The sequence below is a fragment of the Neophocaena asiaeorientalis genome, unplaced genomic scaffold (genome assembly GCF_003031525.2).
Source record: "Neophocaena asiaeorientalis asiaeorientalis breed wild unplaced genomic scaffold, Neophocaena_asiaeorientalis_V1.1 scaffold220, whole genome shotgun sequence".
Lineage (NCBI taxonomy): Eukaryota > Metazoa > Chordata > Mammalia > Artiodactyla > Phocoenidae > Neophocaena > Neophocaena asiaeorientalis.
In genome coordinates, this window is record NW_020174042.1 from 1,403,212 (window position 1) to 1,422,121 (window position 18,910).

The following is an 18,910-nucleotide window of genomic DNA, read 5'->3' on the forward strand; positions in this document are numbered from 1 at the left end:
AAAAAAAAAGAAAGATGGATAGTGACTTCCCTGGTGGTCCGGTGGGTAAGACTCCATGCTCCCAATGAAGGCGGCCAGGGTTCGATCCCTGGTCAGGGAACTAGATCCTGCATGCCACAATTAAAACCTGGCACAGCTAAATAAATAAATAAATATTTTTTTTTAAAAAAAGAAAGATGGATAAAAGGGTCATGGGCATTCAAATTAGAGATTATTGCCAGCTGGGAGAATTAGGGACAGGTGATGTGGAGGCAGGAGAAGAGGAAAACCAAAGGTCAGCAGAAGCAGTACTCGTACAATTCCTTCAAAAAGGAAGAAATGATAAAGTCAGGTAGGCTGAAGCGGCTAATGAATGAAATGGAAGAATGCGGAATAAGGTTGGAAAGATAAGTGGGTGCTGGATTTTGAAAATGCTTTAACACCAAGAAAATTGGGGAAACACTGGAGTTTCTAAACAGGCAAGGGACATGCTCAGAGCTGTTTCTCTGGAAAAAAGATGTGGCAGCCGTTGTTATGGAAATTAGAAAAAGTAAGAGAGACCAGTTAGGAGACTGTCTAGTTCAAGTGGGATACAACTCCTTGGAGTGTCTCTTCTGGAATACAGGGAGCCCACCAGCACCTAAGCACAACCAGAAAAGGTCCACATGTGACTGCCAAAGCGTCAATCAAAGTTGGAATTATCCTTCAATAAATATGTCAGCCAATGTCGGTCCAGTAATCAGTATTCATTGTGAACAAGAACCAAAATGGAGTATATGTTAGTGGACAAAACTGTAGCTACCCAGTCCTGACCAAGTAAGCCACCTTTAGGGCCAATGATACCAGGGTCCACTGTGCCATTGGTCACAGTAAAGGAGAAAGGCTGGAATGACAGACACATTCACAAATCAGATAAAATGGCAGCCTTTTAGTAATGGTATGAAAGCTTTTCTTACCTCTGGTTTGGATCATTTTGGCGACATTGACCACATACTCAAATAGGAGGACCAGATTGCACTGAGCAATGACAATGCCTTCATCAGCAACTGAGGTGGCAATCAGAATCTTGTTATCTCCGTCAGTTCTGAATGCATCCAATACACACTTCTGTACTGGGAGGGTCATTCCTGTGTCAGAGTCAGAAGGCAGGTATAACTCACCAAGAGGGAACTTTACCCTTGAAAAAATAGCTATTAATTATGGAATACTTAACGACATGCCAGGTACTGTGATAAGTGCTTTACATCCATGATCTTACAACAACCTTAGCAATAGGGCCTATCCTTGTCCTTGTTTTTGAGAGGATATTTAAGGTGGGGTCCAACAACTTGGACTCTGCCACAAGTCTGCCTGACCTAAAATCCCAGCTGTGGCAACTACTAGCTATGTGGCTTTGGTCATGGTATATCAAAACAAATATTGATTTTTTGCAAAAATATTAACAGCTAATTTTAGCACATTTGCACACGCACAGCAGTTTTCAGCTAACAAGATTCTGGTCTCTGGGCTTAAGTGGTACTCTTCTTGCAAGATGAAGCAGAGATCTTTGAGTTTAGGGTTCTCATTGCTGGGATCCATGGAAATACATTCTAGTTCCTGCAGCTTCTCTGCAAAAGGGGAACATTTTACAAAAGGTTTTTAAATTCTAGCAACGTAGAACACACTGTGACCTTTAGCTATAGTTCAAACAGTTTATCTCCCAATCTCTGACCAGAATTTTATGAGGAATAACCATCAATTTAATGCATACATTAAATATACTGATAAATGCATACATTTTTTTCCCCCAGAAATCTGGTTGTTCAGTGTTTAGCAGCACACATATGTATAGTTAATACTTTGGTAGGCAAAAAAAATTAACAGTAATTACCTTTGGGAAAAGCATTTGAGAGAGGAAGAAGAGAGATTTTTCAGTTAATATTTTCCTAAATATGAAGGCAGTGGGATTATGAGCCATGTTGGTTTTCTTCTTTATAAAGACATATATATAATTAGTCTTAATATCATTAAAACACTTTTTTAAAAAATTTTAAACCTTTATAAAATTACTAAAAGTTAAACCAAAAAATGCTACTATCAATTGACTATTTTGATGGGATGTATCCTTTGCAAATCCTATTATTTTTTCCTTCTTCAAAACAAGAAATAGTATAAGCAGCAGATTCTTTTCATAAGCGCCAGATTTCCCTGAAGCATCATAGTCCTGACATGTATAATACCTTCTTGAGCCCGGGACAAGTCCCTGAGCGTAACCACGTGCCGCTAAGTGTGACACAATATGTGTAGGCTGCCCTTGGAGTCTCCAGGCTCCACTGGCCTTCCTCTCCTGGAAATGCCACCCATCTTCAAATCTCTGAGTGAGCTTGATGCTCAATCTCATCAAATCCTTCTGTTTGGACATTTCTGAAGAAGTCTTTTAAGTAATCCAGAGCATCTTTCATTCGAGCATGCTCATTGATAATGAGGGCATCATTGTATCTGTTGAAAGTGAAAACAGTTTCAGTATGTTTCTAATGCCTAGTGCATTCGCTGTACTCAAGTTCAATTTGCTGTAATTAACACAGAATTAATTTTAATAATAAACTTGTCTCAAATCCATTCCAACTTAGTTTTTTTTAAGATGAATGGTCTCTAACAGTACTATAATAAAACCTTAGAACCACACTATAAAAAAAAACCCTCAATTAGCTAGACTCATTAATTAATTAGGATCACTTTGGATTCTAGAAATCTACCTTAGAAGAGAAAGAAAATTCCAAGAAGAACACATGTCAAAGATTAAATCACACAAAAATGTAATTCAGACATTCAACTTAACCTTTTTATACACCCAAAGCCATCACTGAATTGTAATGGCACCTGTTCAGAATGATGGTGCTGACCACTTACACCAGATAGTCAATTAAATTCATTAAAATTCTACAAATTCATACTGACTGAGTGCATTTTAAAATATTTTCAATGGCACGACAAGCAGAGGTGATGATGGTTGTTGTTGCTTACCTTCTTGATTAGCCAGCAAACAACCAGAGACTCTGGATTTCTCAGCATGTGGCTTGACCAAAAGCAGAAAGACATGTGCTTCAGGATATGGCAACACAACCCACCTACTGAACTTTAAAGATGGCTGTCACTGGTCACGTATCTACAATAATGTGCATCACCACCCAGTGTTTTCCAATTATGCCAATTATGGGAATGCTGAGGCTCAACATACAACCTCGGCCTTTGTTTCTGTCCCGTTGCCTCTAGTGCTAGGTTTCAGAGAGCAAAGAAGACGCTGAATGGGATAACTTTTGGAGTTTGCTTCATAAGAACCACCTGGCAAGTTCCTAAGTGATGCTCTCCCAGCTGCCACAGTGCAGCTCCCAGTAGGTGACACGACTGAAATATGCTTTTCCAAAGAAGCCACATACCCACAAATGCGATGTGTAGAAAAACAGTGCTTTACAAATCCTGCTCTCTTCATCTTTGGCATCTGAAACACCATGCACACTTTCTGAACTGCGATAATCCACTGTTCATATCTCTGTGTTCCAAAATTCCTATTTTGAATTTGAGATGTTTTCTGAAAAAAAAAAAGTTTTTCATTGTGCCATCTGGCCAGTCATTTAAGGTTCTAAGCATGCCTTGCCTTCTAATTTTCTTCCTTACTCTCTGTACCAGATATTCCTCTCAGTAGGGTGTCTGTGTACATATACGCTTGTTTACTGCATACCTACTATGTACCAAGAACCAACATGTCTTACATTTAAAATTTCACTTCAGTTCACAAACCCATGAGGTAGATATTACATTTTACAGATTAGGAAATGGAAGCTCAGAGAAGCAAAATCATTATGCCAAGTCACAGAGCTAGCATACAGGGGAAACCTGGGAAGAGAAGCAGAACCAGATTGCACGAGCAGGGCGCAAATGGGCAGGTTACAGCTCGGCCTGGAAGAACAAGGATGCCAGCAGGACACTGACGAGATAAAACTGGTAATTTCAGGCAGACGAGCCAGGTAATGGGGGTTCAATGGGAAACAGAGGTGGACAAATGAGGTGTCAGAATAAGTCTGAAATCAAGCTGTGAAAGAAAAGGAAAGAGAAAAGCAAATTAAGTGTGAGAAGGCGAGACACTAGGAGTTACCTTGCAGACATCAAAAATTCAACATCTCCAAAACTCTGAACTCACCTGTGTCCGCCGAAGCCGCTCCTAGCGCTAGAACCAGTACCACCTGCTGGCGCACACACAGGTGCCACGCCACCAAAAAAGCCCTAAAAACTGAACACTTCCTGTCTGCACAAGCTTCCTCCCTTCACCACCCCAACTCCACCGCCTCTGTTTGGCTCTCTTCATTCACTGGTGTCCTCATCTCAGGACTAATCAGTTTAAAATCACCCGCTGCTTCCCATTGCTTTTAGGCTAAAATTCAAACTCAGCTTGGCCTACTGGGCCCTTCACTGGCCCTTGCCTCTCCCATTTGCCTCACTCCTTTCTACTAATCACTTGTTAGAATTATCATGAAATCTTGCAGGTCCTAAAATTCACTGCACTCTCTCCTTCCTTCTGCGTCTGATGCCATTTCTTTCCTTTTCTTTTTCTTATAAATTTATTTATTTTAGTTATTTATTTTCGGCTGTGTTGGGTCCTCGTTGCTGCGTGAGGGCTTATCTCTAGTTGTGGTGAGCGGGGGCTACTCTTCGTTGCGGGTGCATGGGTTTCTCATTGTGGTAGCTTCTCTTGTTGCAGAGCAAGGGCTCTAGGTACACGGGCTTCAGTAGTTGTGGCTCGTGGGCTCCGTAGTTGTGGCGCACAGGCTTAGCTACTCTGCAGCATGTGGGATCTTCCCCGACCAGGGCTCAAACCCGTGTCCCCTGCATTGGCAGGCAGATTCTTAACCACTGCGCCACCAGGGAAGTCACTCTGATGCCTTTTCGACCTCACTTGATTACCTCTCCGTCTTAACTTGGCTGACTTCAAGATCTGTCTCAGGCATCACCTCCCCCGGGAAGTCTTCCCTGCAGCCCAGTCCATGCCTAAGCTCCCATATGCTCCCATGATGTCCAGTGTGTAACTCTGCCCGACGGCATGGCAACTATTCGCATCTGATTCTCATTGTTTGACTGTGAGTTCCTTGAGGGCAAGATTGTCTTTAATCTTGGTGTTTCCATTACCTAGCATAGTACCTGGCACAACACCTGGTGAATTAATTAATTAACTAATTAATTAATTTTAAAAAGGAGAACAGAACTTGGTGACTTCATGAGAGCCTCAAAAGAAGAAAGAATCAAAGATCACCCCTAGGTTTGAATCTGAGCCTTCACGGGAATGGTGGTTTCATTCATATAAATAGGGAGGTCAGGATGGAAAGCTAATTTGGAAGGCCACGAAAGCAATGAATTGATTTAAATACAGTATTTTTCAGGTGTGCATGTCCAGAAGGATTTACTTTGGATTTAAAAAGAGGGAAAAAAAGCAAGAGAAAATAAAGGAGGACTAAGAAGGCTCCTGAATAACCTATAATCAAGAAAGTCAACCTCTAGATATGGTCTTGACATTGTCTGAACTAAGGAGAGTGCAAGACACCAGTGAATAATAAATGGCTGTTCCCATATGGAGAGAGTACAAAATGAGGTTATTCTCACCGAGAGTTATGGTACCAAGTTCTTCAAAGATACTCTTTACCAGACTCTGTCTCTATCATCAACTGAGATATGTTGCATTTAAATCTGTTGGTGGTCTGTGATTCCACTTTCCGAAAAACTAGAGCCATCAAAGGAAAATGAGTATTTTTCAGGAAGCACACTTCATAGTTCAAAGCATGCCTCTCCAAACCTTTCTCTGCCTTTGTTACTTCCTCTGTAAAACCCTAGGCCCCAAGCTCACAGGCAAGTCATCTGAATGATAAAACAAATACTCAGAAACCTTGCAGCGGCTCCCTAGTGTTTAATGCACTGATTCTAACATCTCTTTCACTGTCTGGGTCTAATTCAACTTCTTACTCAGGCTTTCCTGTTACTCAACACATAGGCCCTGCTCTGACAAGTCTGATATCCATCTTGTTCCTGAAAATGCCACATTTTAAACCCTGTCTCTGTTCTTTCATCTTCTCCCTTCCCACCCAACCCCCAGGAGTGTTCACAATGTTCCTAACATTCATTTTTGCATTGTATCCACAGAAACTTATTAATCATCTACCACATGCCGCATTCTGGTGATAGCTGCAAAGAACAGGCTCTGTGCTCCAGAGAGGTCTGTCTTCTTAGGGGAGAGAAAGATACACAGCCAAATGACCACACAGAGTGCTGTGACATAGTATGTGCAAGGTGTCATGGAGCATGGGAAAGACTCTCTCATTCTTCCCGGGGAGGCAGTGTCGTGGGATAAAGAGGCAAGAAGGAGTGAGCGCAGTCATGTGCAAATGCTCAGACGGACAAAGCTTAGAGACAGAACACAACACATGACCCGTTTGAGGAGCCCAAGGAATGCGACTTGGTTGGGCTTATGGGTCATGAGAGGAGAAGAAACTCAGGGGGCAGGGGGGACAAGCAGCTCCCTGACTATTTCAGGTATGTATGTTCTGCCTTTTACTCATTCGGTCATATGTTATTCAGAGAGCAAGGGGATGAACTCATATGCATCTTCTGTACCCATCTCCCTTGCTGGGTTAATATAGCATTCATATTCAAGAATCATTTGTTAGTTGATCTTATTAATAAAATCATATTCTGATCTTTTGAGGGAAAATATGAGTTCAGATAATTTCATTTCAACCAAAATTACCAGATACATATTCAAATGATGAATGGGAACTCAGTGTCTGCCTCAGGCACGGAAAGCAGGGAAGGACTGAGCCATCTACATGATTTTCTAAGCACCCATCTCTCATTGCCAGTACGTTTATAAGAGTTTTGCAGAAATGAAGAGTAAGAATGTTTGCTGTCTACAGGCCACTCCTGAACTTCATTGGGGAAAGAAGCTGGAAATGTGATTACTTCCCAAGTTTGGGGTTAAATATTTTCCACTAAACAGAGGAAGGGTAAAAATTCAGGGTTCATCTAAATAGCCCTGAACTAAGAATAGCAGAGAGTAACAAAGTCCCAAAGGGTTTGTTACTGGATCCCACTTACACTTCTGGGGCTTATAAACAATCTCCTCCAGTTCCTCCAAGTTGTCTTTGTTGCTACCACTGATGTGTCAAGAGAAGCACACAATTTGCAGATATATTCTGTGGCTTCAGCTGTATTTCTGGCATCCCCAGTGCCAACCAAGGCAGTCAGCCCAATGACCTGAGAGGAGCACTCCAAACCGTTGGATGTCTGGGAAATAGCATGATGTTTCCACAACCCTTCATGTAACTCTTTCCTGCTAAAGTAGGTTTTGTTCTGGTTTTAAAACTAACTTCAGATAAAGAGCAAGAACGTTATTTTTTTTTCTGACATTCTCCATGACATCAAAAATGGAAAGGTCCCCATTAGGCAAAGCACTGAATAAATGCAGGAATAGTTACTCAGCACTGAACAGTTACTCAGCAGCTAAACACAAATCAGCATAGAAGCCAAGAGAAGAAACCCTTTCAAGGCAGGACTTTTCTTTACCCTTGTTTCCCCCGTGATGTGTAGAACAACATACTGAAAAGGAAAAGGACTAAAATCAGACATGCTTGCATTCCAATCTCAGCCATGTCACACTGTCTGTGTGTCCTTGGACAAGTATCTTCAGCCGTCTCTAAAGTTGGGAAACAACAGCCATTTAAAATGGTAGCTGTGGGACTTCCCTGGCGGTCCAGTGGTTACAACTCTGTGCTTCCAGTGCAGGGGGCATGGGTTCAATCCCTGGTCGGGGAACTAAGATTCCACATGCTGTGTGGTGCAGCCAAAAAATAAGAAACTTAAAAAAAAAAAAAGGTAGCTGTGTGACATAGAGAATCGACTTGTGGTTGCCAAGGGGGAGGGGGGTGGGAAAGGGATGGATTGGGAGTTTGGGATTAGCAGATGCAAACTATTATATATAGAATGGATAAACAACAAGGTCCTACTATATAGCACAGGGAATTATATTCAATATCCTGTGATAAACCATAATGGAAAATATTATTAAAAAGGATGTATATCTATGGATAACTGAATCACTTTGCTGTACAGCAGAAATTAACACAACATTGTAAGTCAACTATACTTCAATTTTTAAAAAACGGTAGCTGTGTGAATTCAGTAAGATAACATTTGTAAAGAATTTAGTTTAATGGTCTTCTAATAAGTATTTATTCCTTCCTCTCATAGCCACTCAAATATTGAATGACTGAATCATTCAATCAAGCAAGGAATCTAGTTAACTACCAATTTTATTCTAGAAGAAAAATCTGTAAGAAATGTGATTTCTACTGAATTTTGTCTATGGGCACCATACTGAATTTCTTTTAAACTGTGCTTCCTAAACGGGTAATTATTAAGGTTAGAGAACATAACTCAAATGTGAGATCAGTAAACCATAGTCATGGTTTCCAACCTCATTTGGCCCCAATATGACCAGGCGATTCTTCTGTGTTCCTCTCAGTTCTGTCTCGACCATTTCAAATCATCTCCATACACCCTGAGCTCCCTCCTCCATTCCCATCTTGATTATCCTCAGTGAACGATCTCTCTCTCCTACATTCGAGAGAAGAGAGGTTATACGCCAGGGATTCCCTACCCTTCCTGCCTCCGTCTACTCTCTGTCTTGACTCTCCTCAGCCACTCCTCTCTGATGACACCAAAAATGGTGTTTCATCTGCTCTCCCGTACTAATGCATCTACTTGCCTACCTATCCCATACCCTCTGGTCTCTCCTGGAATCTTGTTCTGTCAGTCATTCCCTCTCTCCCATCCTGCCTCACCAGCTGCTATTCACTACTTCACGCTCTGCACTCAGGAAATATCAAGAACCTCAATATTCTTGGGAATTCCCTGGCAGTCCAGTGGTTAGGACTCAGCACTTTCACTGCCGTGGCCCAGGTTCAATCCCCAGTCAGGGAACTAAGATCCTGCAAGCCGTGCAGTGCGGTCAAAGAAAAAAAAAGAACTTCAAGCTTCTTGAGCACCCCATGCTCTTTCATAACTCTCTGCCTCTGGACATACAGTAGCCTTTACTGAAAACCATCTTGTAAACTCTTGTTAGTTTTTGCCTATCCTAACTTCTGTTAGGTCTTGCCTTACTTTCATAGCACATTTAGGATCTCTGTCATTCCTGTTCTGTACCACTCCATCATGTGCCATCACCATAAATTATAACATAATTCTCACATATTTTGCTCCCCACAAAACTTAAGCTGTTTGTGGGCAAGTACTTTGTCTTTTTATATTTATACCCTAGTGCCTAGCACAGTGCGTGACACACGGAGGCACCTAATACATATTTGTTAAGTGAATAAATGAATGAATCAATCAAAATTAATGAATGAGTTGTACAATGTGCACTCAGGATCTCAGAAGGACATCCTCAGTATGGCCACCAGGGTAAATAAACAGGATTTAGGAAGGTTAGAACTCTTCTGAGAAATCCATCTGACTTTAGAGATACCTGGGGCAGTGAGTCTGAAGACCCTCCAAGTTTCTGAACTAGATAATTAAACATGATCATATTATAAGGATGATGTTTACTAGTGTTGTAGCATTCATCAAATATCATCAAAGACAGAGAGTGATGGAATAGTCCCATTTTTAAGGTTGTTTACAAGAATCTGTGGAGTTAAAATGATGATGCCATTGTTCTCAACAGTCTGTTCCACTGAGACATTGTCACATGTTACTCCAGAAATGCCTACAACTTTGTACCTGGAAAATGACAGAAATTTCCTATTACCAACCATGATGTGAATGACGAACCACAAAGATATGAAATACCAGGTCAGAACATCGAGGGATTAAATTCTCCCTAAGTTCAAAAGGAACAGATCTGGAGAAAAGTTAAGTGCCAGCACAAAGCCTGACACATAGTAAGTGATCAATAAATGTAAGCTAGGAAGAATTGCTAGTAGAATATATTCCATGTGGCACCTGCAGATACAGAGGGCTGACTGTAATTCTTGTAAGCCACTGAGAAAGAAAATAGTAAGGAAAAGAGTAATATTAGATAAATTATAAAATCATTAAAAAGTTAAATGTGCCATTTAAATATAAAAGTTATCTTAAGTCATTTACTCATTCGACAAGAGCTAATCAAAGGAATTTAGGATTTCAGGTCTATCTAACAAAACAGACTTGAATCCATGAAGGAACTACATCTAGATTATATAAAAGCTTAATCTACTATAAATTTTTTGAATCATGGTTTTCCAAAAGCAACACAAAGCAGAAAACACATCAGTTACATGAAGCTAGAGAAAAAGAAGTTGGACCAACTTATACCTACCCAAGTCTTCTAAAATGCTTTGAGAACACAGATTTCTGCTGCCCATACACTGGGAGTTGCATAGCAAAAGAAGACAACTTTCCCCTTTTGTCCTTGTGGAAATTTTTTAAGATGATGTTCACATATAAGAAGTGAAACAAAAGTTTTTCCACAACCTTTTAACATATAAAGAGAAAGACAACATGTAACTAATAGTATACTAAAATACTTCTGTAGAAAGGTCATTATTTTAGGCTCCCCTAAACCCACTGAACTGACTAGTAAATTGGTGATGTGGGCAGGTTAACAACTGCAGAATTTACACTATGACTGAAAAATCAAGCTGTGTCCTAGTTAACATGCATTCAGACAGTCAGGGCCTGCAGGAAGCTAAAAAAGGGCATTTTTCGGGGGATTCCCTGGTGGCGCAGAGAATCCGCCTGCCAATGAGGGGGACATGGGTTCGAGCCCTGGTCTGGGAAGATCCCACATGCCGCGGAGCAACTAAGCCCGTGCGTCACAACTACTGAGCCTGTGCTCTACAGCCCGTGAGCCATAACTACTGAAGCCCGCACACCTAGAGCCGGTGCTCTGCAACAAGAGAAGCCACAACAATGAGAAGCCCGCACACCGCAATGAAGAGTAGCCCCCACTCACCTCAACTAGAGAAAGCTCGCACAGTAACAAAGACTCAACACAGCCAAAAATAAATAAATAAATTTTAAAAAGTAAATAAAAGAGGGCATTTTTCTTTCCTTCCTCATGTTCCTTAAATACCTTGAGACTATATTAATAGAATGGTTGTCTCAAAAGACAAATGGAACAATCAAAAAACTGAAACTTGCCCATTGTGTTCCAGTGTTCAATAAAGGGGAAAAAAGGAAGCAAATAGAGAAACAAACTATATCAGTAATGGCAATTGGCTTACCAGTAGGAGCACATATTATTGTGTTTTTTCCTTTCTGAGCAGGTAAGGCAAGCGCTAGTTGGTAATTTCTTGGCTTCAATGGGCTGTTAAGTATGAGGCACTTCTGTAAAACAAAAGAAACTAAGTTACCAAACAGTGACTGCTCTGAGGAATCAAGGCAACAGGTATTGTCCAACAGACAAGAATTCTCTCTCTAGAAAGAAAGGCCTCATTCAAGAAAGTTTAGAATCCTTGTCTCTAATTAAGCATTCCAGCTTCTGCACTGACTTGAAGTACAGAATTCTCCCCCAATGACAAAGTACCAATGGCAAAAAGGAAAAAAAAAAAAAACCCACAAAGATTTCTTTCTGAAACCATCATGGAAGCCTAATAAGGAGAAACTAAAGCAAGAATGGCCTAATTCAGGGCAAGACAGATGGCCACCAGTTAAAGGAAATGCTGTATGAGACAAAACAACCACAAACCCCTCCTAGATCTTTGAAAAACACCTAACTGTGAATAATGAACTCCCAAAGTAATCTCTTACTGACGAACAACCATGCTTTGTAATTCTGCAGGCTCTCACATGGTATTCTCTCTTCATAGAATCAGAAGTTTTAAAAAATAATCAGAGGCTTTTCTCACTAACAGGTAAGCATACAGAATATTAAGAGCTAGAAAAGACCTTGGAAATCATCTATTGAGTCCAACCTACCCATTTTAAAGAAAATGGGAATTTCTTAAAGGTTAAGTGAGTTCCACTAAGGACCTTTACGTGTCAGAAAAAATGAAAGCAATTTACATTCATTGATTTTATTCTGGAATAACAAAAAATATGTATCATTCGGTTGCAGAAGCAATCTATAAATTTTCACCTTATGTTGCTATCCCCAAATCACATCTTTCTTCTACCACTATTCATTATCGATCCTAATTGTTTCCCTGATGCCCTTTTATAAATAACTCTTGACTATGGCTTACTATGCAACTTTCTGGTCTCCTCATGAAAATATGCTTCAAGAAACATAAAGTGGGCCTTATAGGGCCGTAGCTAACTTATGTGAGAATTAGAGAAAGGAGCTCCTTTTGGAGGACACAGCCCCTCAGTGTATTGTTTGCCAAACAAGACAGGCTGGATCTCAGCCCCACTCAACCTCTCAGCTCCACATGTCTGTGCAGGGCACACATTTCATCAACATACACTGCAGCCCTGAGATCTTGAGAGGAAACTGAGCGAGTGACTCACAAAGAGTAAAAGTATTTCTTTGGAAAGCAGGGCTGATTTTGGATTTCATAGACATTGAGTTTCTGGGAGGACTCTATTTGCATTTTCAATGTATACATGCAAATACTTAGTGATAAAAGAAGACAAAAAGAAGAAAAAGGGAGAAGCTAGCAATAGCTATGGAAGGGAGAGAATGACATTTCTAATTACAGAGAAAGTATCCATTTTAATATAAATTCTCTTTTCTTTCTTACTTTTCCTTAAATAACTTTTCATTAGGCTATGACTTTTGGCACTGCAAAACATGACCCCACACAAAATACCTAAAAAGCATCATTATGGATAAGAACAAACGATGCTGAATACCTGAAGAAGGGCATGAATTCTGACTAAGATTCTGGTTTTCTGGTTCTTCCCTGTAGAAAATCTGTACATCCAAAGTTTTCATTTCATCATCCTCAAGATCTTTCATTTTGACATCTTTTGCACCTTTATGAGACCAAAACACATCTTAGAATCTTTACATTATTTGATTACGATCTTGATGGTGAAAGCCCTACAAAGAGATCATAATACTAAAATTTTAAACTTCCATTAAGATTTCTCACAACTACTCCCTCCACCTTTTAAAACAACCAAAGGAATCTTTTTGATTTCAAATTGAAATCTCAATTTGGAGTTTGAACTCCAGTGTCATTTAGAACTTTATTATTCAAAATGTGAAACATGGACCAGCAACTTCTTTAGGCACTTGTTAGAAATGCAGACTCTTGAGCCCGGAATGAATCAGAACCTGCATTTTAGCAAGCTCCCCCGTGATTTACAATCAAACCAAAGAGAAGCACGATTTAGCAGACACTCATGTCTTCCATTCCTGACCTGACCCAAGAAATCAGATGTATATTTACACAGATAATTTCTGGAACAATTTGTGATCTTAAAGAAGCCTACAAAAAGGCTAAGACCAGATGCTCAGATGGTTTACCAAACTCAGCCTTTAAAATAATGCTCTGAGAAGATGTTACTAGCTTCAGGAAGCCAAATGATGGCTCAGATACTTAATCACAACAGATTCTTTTTTCCAATCCTGTTCTAGTTCAGTTCCAGATGGCTTCCAGGCAAGAGAACCAGGCAATGTCCATCATAATTCTACTCTGAAAAGTGGGTGAGTCCTGGAGTTTGAACCTTTAACTCTAGAATTTTCAAGCTATTTTTCTGATAATCTAAATCCAGACGGCGAGCTCAGACTCTGCCTTACCCAAATGCTTTGGGCAGGATGGGCTAATTCTGGATGAGAGTGGTTTGTTAGGGGTTATATACAACCTAACTAATTCTGTAGATTAAAAAACCACCTGCCTTCCAGAACTCAACTTCATGCTGGTCTCTCACTAGAGATGTAACCATGAGTATTTGCAGGGGAAATGCCTCTGACAGTGAGAGAAAAACAGGCAGGACTGAAGGAAGCCCTAAGTAGAACTATGAGGAAGGGCATGTTTTCAGACCCTCCCACCCTTCCAAATACCCTACCTTTCTCTACCATCCACAGTTCACTGAACTTGCTCTCTTCTTTCTCCAATGCAAGTTTCAAAGTTTTCGGCCAGTTCTCCTTGTCTGATCTGAGAAGGCACTCAACCATTTACTCTGCACCTGCCATCAGCCCCTTGTTGGAACAAATCTAAGCAAGACAAATGCAGTTGATTAATCAAGTTCAAAAGTTTTCGTTTTATGAGTTTTTACTGAAGAAATATCAATTCAACTACTATCTGATTTAAAATCATTGTGTACTTTGGTTCACTAGGTCTCCTTCATGACCGTTCTTGCCCCATCCAACTCAACCATTTAATAAGATACGCTTTCCTTCATCCTTGTCTTCTACATGTGATATCAACATGTCAAGCCATGTGTTCTTACCTCCTCTGAGATGCTATATGTATCAACATCAGCTATATTAGGAAGACAACGAACCTATTTGACACCCATTCAAAATATGGGTATATTGGCATAGGTATATTTGGAAGGATATGACAAAATATTAACAAATGCTTTTTTCTGGGTAGTGGGACTTACATGACTTTTATTATTAATCACAATAATTAAAATTTATTGAGCACTTATTATGTGCCAGGGATATGTAAGCACTTTACATATATTATCTCATTCAATTCCTATAAAAATACCATTTTAATAAGGTACTATTATTATTATTAATTTTATTTTTATTTTATTATTCTTTTTTTTTGCGGTACGTGGGCCTCTCACTGTTGTGGCCTCTTCCGTTGCGGAGCACAGGCTCTGGACGTGCAGGCTCAGTGGCCATGGCTCACGGGCCCAGCCGCTCAGCGGCATGTGGGATCTTCCCGGACCGGGGCACGAACCCGTGTCCCCTGCATCAGCAGGCAGACTCTCAACCACTGCACCACCAGGGAAGCCCTGTGGTTATAGTCTTTATAGCCTAATGAAAAGAGTGTGGGCCTTATAGTCAGACAAGCCTGGTTATTCTGCTAAGAATCTTAGGGCCAAGCATTCTTGGATTATTACAGTAGAAAATAATTTTTTCTCCTCAAATTTCCCATTATACTTACTATTCTTTTCTTGGAATAATGTAGGAGGTAAGCCCCTGAGGGGCAGGAGTTAAAATTTCTATTTCTTTTTGCCTTTTTTACTAATTTGCACTGAGGAGATACTTAATAGCATGACGGTTTGACTCATTTGAAAGGCAAATCAGAGGCTGAGGTGAAGTCCATGGGGTACCTTGGAAGGAAGATTTCATACTAAGACCAAATGTAAGACTTCAAATTTAACCTTAGTACTTTCTCCTAAGAGATGGTAAACGTTGTTAGAGGACCTGAAATGTGGGGTGCCTAAAATGAATACTGAATTTTCTTTTTGAAAGATCATAAATAATGGAGGTGATTTACAGATATGTTTTCAGTCTCTTTCATATCATGATTTTGAGATATTAATCTCAAAGTAATTTTTAGTTGGCGTTCTAAAAGCCCCATTTTCTTCCTACTTTTCAGGTTATTCTGGACTTTATGATGCCATTGAAAGTTGGGATTTCCAAAAAATTGAAAGGTTGGAGGAGTATAGATTACTTTTAAAGTGTTTACAACCAGAATTTAAAACCACGATCAATCCAAAAGGTATCCTTCCTGAAATATCCGAACGTTTAATTAATCAGGAATGTGAAGAAATTATTCAGGTATTTTAATTAATATTAAATATTGAATTTGGGGAAAAAATTTGAACGTGGGGAATGTCTTCTATTTTCTATGCTATTTTAGACCTGAGCAAGATCATTGAAATCTACAAAAGTCCTCAAATCTAAGGCATAATTACCTAGAAGAGTACTTTTGTGATCTGAGTAATTTTTGTGTCACGTTTTTTTCAGGTTTGCCCTATTTTCAGATAAAATTATTTTATTACTTTTGAGAATAATATTTTATGCAAACTTAAATACAACCAAACAGTTTAGCAAATAAAAAGAAAAAAGGGGGCTTCCCTGGTGGCACAGTGGTTAAGAATCCGCCTGCCAATGCAGGGGACATGGGTTCGAGCCTTGGTCCAGGAAGATCCCACATACCATGGAGCAACTAAGTCCGTGTGCCACAACTACTGAGCCTGTGCTCTAGAGCCCGCGAACCACAACTACTGAGCCCGTGTGCCACAACTACTGAAGCCTGCACGCCTAGAGCCCATGCTCCACAAGAGAAGCCACCGCAGTGAGAAGCCCGCGCACTGCAACAAAGAGTAGCCCCCGCTCGCCGCAACTAGAGAAAAGCCCACGTGCTGCAACGAAGACCCAACACAGCCAATAAATTAATTAATTAATTAAAAATGGCAAAAAAGAAAAAAGGCTATGGACTCCAGTGGTTAAGTGTTCAGGCTCTGGACACAAATACATTTTGTTAATCCAAGCTCAACCACTTATTAGTGGTGTGATCTTAGGCAAGTTATATAGTTTCTCTAAGCCTCTGTTTCTTCCTGTATAAAACAGAAATAATAATAGTACCTTATTGGGCTTCCCTGGTGGCACAGTGGTTGAGAGTCCGCCTGCCAATGCAGGGGACACGGGTTCGTGCCCCGGTCCGGGAAGATCCCACATGCCGCGGAGCAGCTGGGCCCGTGAGCCATGGCCGCTGAGCCTGCTCGTCCAGAGCCTGTGCTCCGCGACGGGAGAGGCCACAACAGTGAGAGGCCCGCATACCGCAAAAAAAAAAAAAAAAACTGCAGAAACTAATCATTGGATGTAAAACCATTAATCATTGGAAGGGTTGGTTGTCAGATCAACCTTCTCAAATGGTACTGGGGAGTATAACAAATCACAGCGACGAAAGGAACTGCAGGAAGGCAGCAAGTTCTCTGCCCAGGCCAATCACACCCATTCTTGACCAAAACCCCCTCCTACCCTCTCTGGAAACTTCTCAATAGTTTGGTGTGGAAGTCTGGGAACACGCTGGAGGGCAGTCCTTAAGAAAAGGAGTTTCTTAAAGATGTTTGCAAGAGTCTCCCCATAACAAGAGAGAAGTTAGGGTAGCACCGGGTTAGGTGGAAGAACAAAGCCTTCTTCTAACATTTTGATAGCTTCTTGTTCAAAAGTCTAAATTAATTACAGGACTAAAAGAGTGTGAGGATAGGACCACTCATGTCATCCGTAACAGTTACAGTGGACACAGCAAGCACAGTTAGGATAAACAGAGATACTTTCATGGTCCTTTTTCCAGGCTTTTGCTAAGACGTGTAAAAAAATTAATAAACAGAAATCTCAATTAAATAGAGTCAGGAGACCAGAAGGGGTCGCTCTCATGCCCTGTGAACATAGCAGAGCCCAAGAGGAAGAAGACAGACTCTTCTTTCCCGGTAACGACTCGGCCAATGAAAAGCCATGGACTCTTTGTTTACTACAGCCCTCCCAGCCTCCTTTCCTCTCTAAAAAAGTGTTCTCCTCCCTTTGCCCTGCAGGGACTTGCACATGGCTGCCATGGTTGCAGACACCAGATTGCAATTCTCTGCTGACCCTGAAAAAACCCATCTTTGCTGGAGAAATATCTGGCAGTCTATTCATTTCAGGTCAACAGACAGTAGGAAATATAGCAGAAAAGAGAAAGCAAAAGAAGCTAAAGAGAAACACAGTGAGGCCAGGTAACAGAAAACTATCCACCAACCAGCTGGTGGTCATACTGATTTTGTACACTAACTCCACATCTGGGCTGGTGACCAAAACTTTGCCTTCGCATGACCTGACATTTGATAATTTTCCATTTTTTTTCCCCCATTGTCAATGGAATGTAAATTCCAATGGAGTAAGCCAGTTGTCTGGCTGGTTAATCTCTGTATTTTCAGAGTTTAGAAGAAGATCTAGTACTTAATATACACTTAACAAAGGTATGCTGAATGAATGAAAGAAGAAAGGAAAGAATGCATTCCTCCTCTGCAACACTAAAACAAACCCTTTTAAAGTGTAAAATTCAATAGTTTTTAGAGTTTTAAATCTAATTTTAGTGCCTTTTCCTTACTGTAAAAATAGATCTCGTACCCATTAGCAGTCATCCCCATTTCCCCTCCCCCTAGCCCCAGGTAACCACTAATCTTCTTGGGTCTCTCTGGATTTGCCGGTTTGGGACATTTCATATGAATGGAATCAGATAATATGTGGTCCTTGTGGTCCTTCACTTAGCATAATGTTTTCAAGGTTCATCTATTGTGTATCATTTATCATTCAATCCTTTTCCTTGCTAAATAATATGTCATTGTATGGATATACCACATTTTGTCTATCCATTCATCAGTTAATGGGCATTTAGGTTGTTTCTACATGTTGTCTTTTATGAATAGTAATGCTATGAACATCCATGTACAAGTTTTTGTGTGGACATATGTATTCATTTCTCTTGAGTATACACCTAGGCATGAGATTGCTGGGTCCTATGGTAACTCCATGTTTAACGCTGTAAGGAATTGCCAACCTGTTATCCAAAGGAGCTGTACCATTTTACAGTCCTACCAGCAATTTATGAGGATTCCAATTTCTATACATCCTTGCCAACACTTTTTACTATCTTTTTAATTTTAGCCGTCTCTATTAGTTTCCTGTGTCTGCAGTAACAAATTACCACAAACTGGGTGGCTTAAAACAATAGAAACTTATTCTCTCACAGTTCTGGAGGCCAGAGTCTGAAACCAAGGTGCTGGCAGGGCCACACTCTCCCTGAAGGTTGTAAGGGACAAGGCATTCCTTGCCTCTTCCAGCTTCTGGTGGCTGTTGGCATTCCTTGGCTTGCAGCCACATCACTCCACTCTGCCTCTTTCTTCACATTACCTTCCCCTCTGTTTGTCTGGCAGCCACATCACTACAGTCTCTGCCTCTGCCTTCACATGCCATTCTCTTTGTTCCTCTATGTCTTCACATGGCTGTCTTCTTAGGAGGACACCAGTCATATTTGAT